Raw genomic sequence first — 11,376 nt, forward strand, 5'->3', positions numbered from 1 at the left:
CCCACACTCAACTAGATAGTCACGAAACTCATGGCTTAAGTATTCACCACCTCGATCTGATCGAAGTATTTTAATACTCTTGCCAAGCTGGTTCTGTACTTCATTCTTGAATTCTTTGAACTTTTCAAAGGATTCAGATTTATGTGTCATCAGGTACACATAACCATATCTACTAAATGTGATGAAGTATCTATAACCACCTCTAGCAGCGACATTGAAAGGGCTACATACATCACTATGTATGAGTCCTAACAAATCAGTCGCTCTCTCGCTAGGCCCACTAAAGGGGGTCTTGGTCATCTTGCCTCGTAGGCATGACTCGTATATCTCATATGATTCTAAATCAAATGAGTCCAGCATACCATCCTTATGGAGCTGGGATAAGCGCTTGTCATTTATATGACCTAAGCGACAGTGCCAGAGGTATGTTTGGTTCATGTCATTTGACTTGAACCAATTGGTACTAATGTTATAGATAGGGCTCTCAAGGTCTAGAATATAGAGTCCGTTTATTAGTGGTGCACTACAATAGAACATATCTTTCAAATAAACAGAACAACATTTGTCTTTTATTATAAAAGAGTATCCTTTCTTGTCTAAACAAGAAACTGAAACTATGTTCTTAGTAAGAGCAGGCACATAACAACAATCGACTAACTCTAGTACAAGCCCAGAGGGCAGAGATAGAAAGTAAATCCCTACAGCAACAGCAACAACCCGTGCTCCATTGCCTTCTCGTAGGTCTACCTCGCTCTTTGTCAATGCCCTGCTATTTCTCAGCGCCTGCACATCAATACAAATGTGAGAAGCACATCCAGTATCTAATACCCAAGATGTCGAAATAGATAGATTGACTTCTATAACATATATACCTGAAGTGGAAGTATCACTTCGCTTCTTCTTAAGATCCTCCAAGTATACCTTGCAGTTCCTCTTCCAGTGCAGTGGAAGCAGGTAGCATCCTTGGCGACCCCTCCTTCAGGCTTCAGTGCCTTGCCTTTGCCCTTGGTTTGGGACTTTCCCTTACCTTTGGGCTTGCCCTTGCCCTTGTGCTTCTGAACCATCAGAATGGGCTTAACCTTCTTAAGGTTAATCTCAGCAGTTCGTAACATACTAAGTAGCTCGGGCAGTGGCTTGTCAATCTCGTTCATGTTATAGTTGAGAACGAATTGACTATAGCTATCTGGCAAGAACTGCAAGATCAAGTCAGTGGCCAGCTCTTGGCCAAGTGGGAACCCCAGTCTTTGTAGGTTCTCTATGTACCCAATCATCTTGAGTACATAAGGACCTACAGGAGCCCCGTCTGACATCTTGCACTGAAACAGTGCCTTCGAGATCTCAAATCTCTCATGCCTCGCTTGTCCCTGATATAGTTGGCGAAGATGCTCAACCATATCGTAAGCGCCCATCAACTCATGTTGCTTCTGAAGCTCTGAGTTCATGGTCGCGAGCATTAGACAGGACACATCTAATGCGTCGTCTTGATGCTTCTTATAAGCATCTTTGTCGGCTCGCGGGGCATTGGCAGGAGGAGCCCCAGAACGTACAGCTTACGCTCCTGGGTGAGAACTATTCTCAAGTTCCTGTACCAGTCCTGGAAATTCGCTCCGTTGAGCTTGTCCTTCTCAAGGACAGATCGCAGGGAGAAAGTGTTCATATTTGACGTCATGGTTATCTACAATAGAAAAATTTGCAGAAATAAATATCATATTCTTTAAAATCATTTAATTAGGCCTTTAATTAAATGATGCTCCCACTAAAATCTATAATTCTTGTGGGACAAGATCCACATCATACTAACTCTTGAGTTAGCTTTGGCTAATACGCCCAAGGCTTAGTATGATCGGTAGGTAACGATTACCAATTACATCTCTATGCAACTCTTGTTTATAGAATCAATATCTGTATTTATATTAAAACTCGAGTTAGCTTTGGCTAATACGCCCGAGAGTTAATATAGATGTGATTTTGACCTATCTTTTCCAACCGTTGGAATAATGCCTATAGTTGACTCGATCCAACCGAGTAACTAGGAATACTCAATCTAATTGAGTTTGTATTCACCCATGCGTTGATAGGCGGGACCAAGATTGTCCCTCCGTACCCTACCAAGATAATATGTATTGCTCTGCTTTGGCAGATTCAACAATACATGTGATCGAGGTAGTGATAGGTATCACGGCACGGTTAGGCATTTAGAGTTGGTTCGATCTAGATCTAATCTAATCGAGAAGGATGCATCTTGTGCACGACTTAGATCTAATCTAATCGAAGGGTGCATCATGTGCACGACTTAGATCTAATCTAATCGTTAAGGCACTAATTAATTAATTAACTATTAAACATGCATCAGATACATAATAATTAATTAATTAATCTATTTGTGATTTAGTCATGGCCCTACTACGATCTTCTCAAGCCAATGAGAAGATCGAATGGTCAACCTAGGGTCAACAGCTTCTCCAAGCTCCTCCCTTTGACCACCTTGTGTTGCTCGTGCCCGCCTCGGAACTCCGTCTCGTGTGGACCCTCCACCGCTCCAATTTGTACATTACAATTTGAAACTCGAGTTACATTCGAGTCTAAATCTAATTTACAACAAGAATAAAAGACGAGGCACGACGCGCAGGTCGCGAATAATAAAATAAATACAACACGCGAAAACACATCACGGCACGCAGGCCGTATTATGAATTACAACACAACCAATCATATTGGGTTTTGGGCCATGACTATCACAAATTAATATATATAATTCAAAATTATATATTTTCATAATTTTCTATAATTTTAAAATTAATTTTTACAATTTTACAAGTAAAAATTTCCCGGCGGTCCCGTTTAGCGGTTTCGGGCGCAATCGCGGCCCAGGGCAGCGCCCCTACCCGCGATCTAACCATCGCGAGGGTTCCTTTGCGATCCAACAGCGCCTAAACCCGCTGTCCCAAAACGATTTGGGCCGAGACATTACCGTTTCGGAAAAATCTTCCCGACGGGTTCGTTTTTAGCGATTTCGGGTGCGATCGCGGAGCAAATCCCCTTGCGGGGTTAGGGGCAGCGCCCCTACCCACGATCTAACCATCGTGAGTTGCTCCGTTGCGATCTAAAGGCACCCGAGTCCGCTGTCCCAAAAGATTTTGGGTTGAAACGAAGCCGTTTGGGAAAATTCTTCCCGATAGCCGAAGCCTACAAGTGCCGAGACACTTGTGCTTCGCCTATAAGGAAAAATTACCCATAAAAACATAAAAATTGAATTTTTACAGAAAATCACAGAAGTTTTGTTTTCCAAAAACCAAAAACTAACTCTGATACCACTATTGGGTTCTTCGAGCCGCGAAAATCGCTTTTTCGCGTCGCGGAAACCCCGAAGGACCCAAAGCCGTAGATCCGTGCAAAGATTCGTATACAAAATTCGAAAAACTATTTCTTGTACGAGTTCAAAAACCGATCTACTACTTAGATCTACGAGAAAAAGTGTTTACCCTTGTAGCGAAGCCCTTCGCAATCCCGCAAGGTCCAAAATCGTCGGATCTCAAGATTGTCAACGTAGACAATCCTCTCTCGGTATCCACACGAACAAGGAGGGTTCTCTAACTCTCAAGGATGGAAGAGAGAGCACCACAAGTGTGCTAGCACTCTCTAGATGCTCTTGGATGGGATTGGAAAGAAGAGAAAAGAAGAGAAAACAAGAAGAATCTCACCACTCCTCTAGTAGTCTTCTCCTTTGTGACCTTCACACTCTCTTATTGTCTTGGAATTAACTCACACACCTTCTCCTCACCAAGGAAGTCACGGCAACAACCAGCAAGAAGGAGGAAGAAAACTAGGAAGAAGATGATCCAATTACCACACATTAAAATCCACACTAAATGAAACCAATTCCACCTTTAGTGTGGCCGACCACATAACTCCTCTCTTTAATGTGGCCGGCCACATTAAAGAAAGGAGAGTGTAACCTCCAATGAGGTGGCACACCTCATGAGGTGGAGGTGATGTGGCAACTATGTGTCATGCCATGTAGGATGAGTCAACCTACATGATGTGGCAATGCATCAAGTCAAACTTGATGTTTCAACTTCCAATTTGGTCAAGTCAAACTTGACCCAATCTCTTCCTTGTTGAGTTAAATCCAAGCTTTGATTCAAGTCAATTTTAATTTAATGAATCTCAATTTATTAATATAAATTGACTCAATGAATCAAATGTAAATTAGACTCATTCAACAATTGAATCTAATTGAGTCTAACTCAATAAGTCTAATTCGAATCCAATGTTTGGTTCATCATATGAACCTAATCCTATTGGTTCATCATATGAACCTAATCTCCATCCACATGTTCTTTGTGTGTGACCCAATAGGTTTTTGTAACGTTGGCAATGTTTCTAAACTCTTTTAGAAACATAAGCAATGAGCGGCATCTAGCAATACATCATTGCTACCCAAGTTACAAGAAATGTTGAGATCCAACATCACCTTGTGACTACTAATTGTGACTCCTCACAATATGTGACATTGTCCTTCTATCCTAGACATCTAGATTGATCAATGTGAGGCATAGACCGTGTCATCCTCTAATCAATCTAAATCTTGAACTCCAAGTAGACTCACTCGATCAAATGAGCTCAACATCTAATGTTGACTCATTTGGGCATGGCCATGCACTTAGTGGTCTCACTCTATCAAGAATACCGATGTCGCTCCCGTCATATAGGAGGGATAGATCCCATCTACATCACTCACATCCCTCTACATAATTCATTATATACCCAGTAATCGCCTTTATAGTCCACCCAGTTACGGATGACGTTTGACGAAACCAAAGTACATAACTCCTTATGTAGGGATCCATGGTGACTTCAGGTCTAAGGACTAATAGTCATACTAATAGCCACATGAGAAAGTATATGACACTCATATAACGATCCATGATACTTTCTCATGGCGGGTCATTCAGTATATATTCTCTAATGCATACCCATGTGTCAGCTTGATATCTCTATATCCATGACTTATGAGATCAAGTCATCGAGATGACCTACATGCTAGTCTTATTGTATTAACATTGTCCCTGAATGTTAATACTCGACTAGGAATGATTTAGAGTAGTGTTCCCTATATCATCTCACTATCGATTCAACCAATCGATTGATATAGGTAAGAACCTTCTACTCAAGGACGTTACTATACTTATTTTATCTGGCACTAATACAAATAAGCATAATAACCAAAAACTAAATGCCTTAATATATATATAAGAATATGATATACATGAGTTCATACAATCATCAAATGATTGGCTCTAGGGCTCTAACTAACAGAAAGGAGTGGTTGTCCAACCACAGCACAACCCCACAGCAAGTTCTAATGCACCTCACGATCACAATTGCAGCCTTGACTGCAAACCCACAGCATAAAACTTCACCTTACGGCTGAGATCACTGCTGGATATAAAAATGCGACAGGAAGGGTTGCTGCCAGAAATCAGAAACACCCCTCAAAGCACATAAACCCCACCAATCCGTGACCTAGAGTGGCAGCAAGGAGAGGGTCAAGATCAAGAGTAGAGATTACTGTCAAACAATAACCTAATTCCGACCAAACTTACCTCCAAGAATCAAATAGGGCACGCGGCTGGAGACTAGGGCAGAAGCAAGGAATCGGCTGTGTCGCGAGCCCAAAGAGGAGGAGTCGCGATGACCAATTCTCGCCCAAGCGTTGCCGGCGTTAAAGCACAAGGATGGTGGCGTCGACAAGGCACTGGGGTGGCAGCCGGCGCTAGGGCTCGGCTAGATCCGCGTCGATGAAGGGAAGAAGGCGTCGGCTAGGGTACAACCCGCGCAATCGAGAGTAAGGTGGCGGCGGCGCAATGAAGGAAATGAAGAAGAGAAGAGTCGGCCTTCCGTTTTGTACACTCGGAAAGGAGCAACCACCGCCGGCGGTTAGGGAAAGGAAGAAGAGAAGAAAACGCACGAGGAGAAGAGGCTCAGGCGCAAAGCTTCGACGAGGAGAAAAGAAAAATATAAAGAAAAAGAAAAAAGGAAAAAGGAAAAGAAAATAAAACTTTTCCTTATTAAAACTGGGTAGCCTAAACAGGCTTTTTCCGGGCCCCATCTTGATCCCCGTTAACTCGTCCGTACGAGCTCTGAAAAATTCCCGAAAAATATTCAAAAATTCTGGAAAATTCCCTTATTAATATTCGCCTATTTTCCGGTATTTTACATCACATGGCTTGAATCTTCTCCACTTCTAGTAAGTGGCACGACCTTGTGGATTCCACACAGCCAAGCCCTTTATCTCCGTCTGTTTTCTAAATTGTCCACGAGCACTATTTTCACTCCAAAATGCCTCATATCAATAAAAAAGCACATAAAGAGAATATCTCCAATAAAGAAGAGTAATTATGCTGAAAATATGATAAGAGGTGTAGAAATACATAAATCAGGCATAAATAAAGTACGTGAATGTACGTCAAAGCATGCACAAAAGTATATATAATCTATGCACGTCACCTGCGGTGCCACCCGGTGCTGCTCTGAAGCGCCTGACCCGGGTGCCTAGAGCATCTCTGGGCACCCAGACCGTCCAAGCACCTAGAGCATCTCCAGACGCTCAGACAAGCTCCGGGTGCCTGGATGCTTGTTTTCAAACAATCTTATCCTGCATTGTAGGTTAGTCCAAGAAAATATTATATATATATATATATATATATATATATATATATATATATGATCCTGACTTTGATTTTTGTTGAAACTCTAGGTCGAACCGATGTCTACTGTTCCCTCAACCGAGAACGCATCCTCACTGGATCTCTCCTCCAGTTGCTTACCTCCATTTACCAATCGTAGACTTCCTTGATGTTAGGTCCCTTAACCCACCAAGACTTCTTACCAGATCTCAACCAATATGGGCTTCAGCCAGTTGTCAACCCAACTAGACTACCTTTGTCAGATCTCAACCAATTTGGACTTCAGCCTGGTGTTTCGATCCTCTAGACCCATCAAGTTCATTTCCTACACAATTGGTAGACAGATTAGACAAACATAATATCTAACTTTAATCTATTTATCGTTCATCAAAACTCAGGTTTGATCATTGGTGTCAACTGCACCAACAATCTCCCTATTTTTGATACAATGACAACCTGCTTTACCGTTAGAATAAATATGTAAACATATATAGTAACAAAAATGATTTTAAGAGAAATTTTATTCTCTTGGTTTTTAAAATTTTCATTGGTTTTTCTTACTTAAACTCTAACCCTCCTCCTTTGGCATTCATTAAAAAGTATGCACCAAAGTATGGAAATACACAAGTAAGCATATCAAGTAATAAAGTTTTCAAAGATAAGGTTTTTGCAAAAAAAATAACTTACAAGTTTATTGTAGGGAGGAGTAAATGATTTCAAGAAAATTTTGCAAAGCATTTCCAAATAATTTTAAAAAAACATTTTTCAAAATGCCTTTTAAAACAAGTTTTTCAAAGCAAGTAATGAGAATTTTCAAAGTAATTAAGGAAATTTTAAAAGGAATTTTTAAAATTTTGCAAATGGTTTTTAAATATTTAAAAATTAAACTTTCAAAAACATTTTGCAAAGATAAACCTGTAAAAAGTTTACAAATCTTTTTTTAAGGCAATTTAGCACACTTTTCAAGGGTAATTTTCAAAATAATTTTCAAGGTAGTGTTGCAAAGTAATTTTTAAAGTTTGATTTTTAGTGCAACTTTTGAAAGTAAATTTTTCAAAGTAAAGTTTGAAAAGAGTTTTCCAAAGAAATTAAGCAAATTAGTTTTGGAAATATTTTCAAAATATTTTTCAAAGTATTTTAATTATATTACTAGAAAACTAGGCTTTTGAGACACAATAAAATATATCTTAAATTATAAATTTAGTTTCTCAAAATATTTTTGAGATAGTGATGAGACGGTAATGTAGCCATCCTCAATACAAGCGTCTCAAAAAAATATTGAGACAGTTGTATCATCTCAAATGCTATTTAAGAAGGTGATGAGACAGTTATTCAATTGTCTCAAAAGTATTTAAGACTATTATTTTTTTTGTCTCAAATGCTATGTCTTATCCTGTGAAAAAACTAGAGGTACTAAATTGAGATGGTAATGTGTTGTCTCAAATAGAAGTAAAGATAGTAAATTACTGTCCCTAATGTTTTAACTTGTTAGATGCAATATTTATGACAAAAATTAATAATCTTAAAAGAACATTTACTATACAAATTAATCTAGATCAGATTTATTGAATTGTCATTTCAAAATAAAAGAAAAAACTCTCTTTATAAATTAAAAGCGATATACATAATATAAAATTCTACAATCATTAATTGAAGTGCATCCGACATTCATCTAATAATAGAAATATTTACATATCCATGATTAATTTGATAAGAAAAAAACTACTACTCCCATGAAAGTTACACAAGAAAGCCTAAAGAACAACTTCTCATGATCTGGAGATAACTTCTATAATCCTTCTTCACCAGAATCCTGAACATTAAAAAAAACTCTAATTAGAGGTAAAGATGATTTATAATATATACTATTCAGAAAAATCAATAAATAGAACTTTTCAATAAGAATTTTCATCATCCAACACATAATCCTCTTTCTTGCAACTATGTATATATACAACACAAATAACCCCAAGTTAAACAAACCTCTTCATCTCATAATAAGAAATGATGGTTCATGTGTTTGTCAATATCTTTGTGTCTTTCAAGCTGTTGCACATGTAAAATAAATTTATCTACAACTTAAAAAAAATATGTACACTACTACATCACCAAAATTATCAATAAAACTAAAAAAAAATATTGTGAAAACAACTACCAATGTACCTGTTGGTTACCCAATCCTTGTGCATGTAAAGTAATATTATCTACAACCTAAATAAAAATAGTGTATGTATCATAAAACTATCAAAATTCATTATAAAAGTCAATTATTTAAATAAAGTAAAAATACCTTTTGATTACTAAACTCACTGGATTCCATATAAAGATGAGTCAATGGGGATTCATGATTCTCTAACTTTGATTGAAGTGCATCTATTTGGGATTTCATTTGATTTAGAATAGGAGTCATTAGTTTCATACACTCTTCTATAGTTTTCTCCATAGTCATTTTTATTAACTCATTTGAATGTTCATTGGATAACAAGGGGTGAGTACGCATGTCAGAAGGACTAGGACCTAAACCCACAGTATGAACATAACCATGACTTTCATTTCCCATGAAACTATTGAAAATCTTCTGTCTTAACTCAGGTGTTTGATCCTCAACAGGTACCGCTGATAACTTTTCTTGCATTTAACCCTATATTGACATCAATAAATATAGATCCTTCACAAGTAAACAGAATGATAATGTCTTAACAATATAAGAATTGTAAATAAATGTGTTTACTATTAAATTTGCAGCCTTAGCATCAGTTGGAACTCCATTTTTGCAATAAGCCTCAATGTATGTTGTTAAGGGATTGGTTGACTTTCCATGAACTGTCAACTATATAAAAATGACAAATCCTTATACATTTGTTACCAGAAAAATACAGTATATTATAATTATACATACTTTTATTTTGAAGTTAAGCATCGAAGTCCTTTCGGTCCTATGTATTGGCCCTGCAAGTTCTGTTTTGAGTACATTTTTCTTTGAAATTTCCTTAAAAATAGAGATTTTTGAATAGGTTATAATGAAAATAATAAAAAAATCATAAACAATGTTATTTGAGACAATAAATTACTTGAAATTTATTTGTACTCTAATACTCGATGAGAATCCTCCATTGCTCAAGTTCAACATGATTAGGAACATTGGTTAACCATGGGTCATACATCTTTCTATTAAAATAATTAGTTTTAATTCTATTCTTCTACTTTCTCCATTTGTTACCAACAGATTTAAGGCATATAGACTTATGTGTAAAAGGAGCATTGCTATTCTCCTATATAATTTATAGGAGATATAAGAATAGTTTGTTAAAAAAATATTTACAAACATAATTATTATAACTAGGTTAGAAACATTGCTTTATCATATCAGTCATATGATATGATTAATAATAGAGCAAAAATGGTAAAAAAAATGAAGAACTTACTTGAGCTTCATTTCAAATATAATCTGTAAAATGAGGAGTGCAACAAACAAAAATTAAAGTGGATAATAAGACATAATAATAATTTCAATTTATCTCTCTTTTTTTCTTTCGATAGCATGTCCATTCTTCACCAAGTACAATAAAAAAATTGATAGCATTTTCTATTCATTTAATAGATTACCAAACAAACCACTCTGTTTCACATATTGATAAAAGTAAAAAAAAAATAAAGAAAAAAGATTAAGCTATCTATAAATTATCCACATAGACGCTAAGATCTGACTCTAGTAGTTCTACCACTTTGGTGAGATGAAATGCACATCCAATTGAAGTCATATCTTGATATTTCGAGCCCATCCAATTGAAGCCTTATCTTTATATTCCTAGGTTAAATTAGATTTAGGGTACTTTTCCTGTGGTTACCAAAATTAAATCAAAAAGATTAATGAAATCCAAATTTGAGAACAACAAAATATGACAAAAATGCAAATACAAATTTTGAGAACAGGAAAATCAAAGGAAATTGGTAGAAATTGCATCAATGTGTTTTAAAAATCAAACATAAGGAAATAATTCAAGATACTAGAAGCAGGAAGCAAAATAGGAGTCACTACTGTCGACGTTGTGGGATGTTTGAGTTGCGCACACAGCAGCAACTCCTATTGTGTGATGCTTTGGTTGCGGCAGTGACCGCACCGTGGTGCTAGAAAAGTAGGAGTCTCCCGCAGCCAAAGCATCGTGCAGCACAGCGATAGGGAAGGAGCAGGCTGCAGGGGCAGGGCATGCGAGATGGTCGCGTGAGTGGCAGCGATCTCGACTTAGAGTTCCGAAATGGTTCTAAGTCGGATCGGCGCCTAAGTTCCCTTCCCGGGAAGGCGTCCTCATAGTCACTCCCTTCCAGTGACTTACCTTTACTCACCTGCCAGACGTTCGGTCAGCCCTTCGACCCATCTGGACTTCTCGCCAGCTATCCGGTCAGCCCGTCGACCTAGCTAGACTTCGTGCCAAGCGTCTGGTCAGCCCGTCGACCCGCTTGGACTTCTCGCCAGCTATCCGGTCGGTACGTTGACCTAGTTGGGCTTCGTGCCAGACATCCGGTCAGCCCGTCTACCTGTCTGGACTTCGCATGCACACTCGATCAGAGTGTTAGACAATGACAAACCTAACTTAACCTAATTTGTCATTCATCAAAACCTGAGTTAGACCGTTAGTGCTAACCGCACCAACAATCTTCCCCTTTTTGATGGAATGACAACTTGGTT

This window comes from Zingiber officinale, chromosome 4A, assembly GCF_018446385.1.
Source record: "Zingiber officinale cultivar Zhangliang chromosome 4A, Zo_v1.1, whole genome shotgun sequence".
Lineage (NCBI taxonomy): Eukaryota > Viridiplantae > Streptophyta > Magnoliopsida > Zingiberales > Zingiberaceae > Zingiber > Zingiber officinale.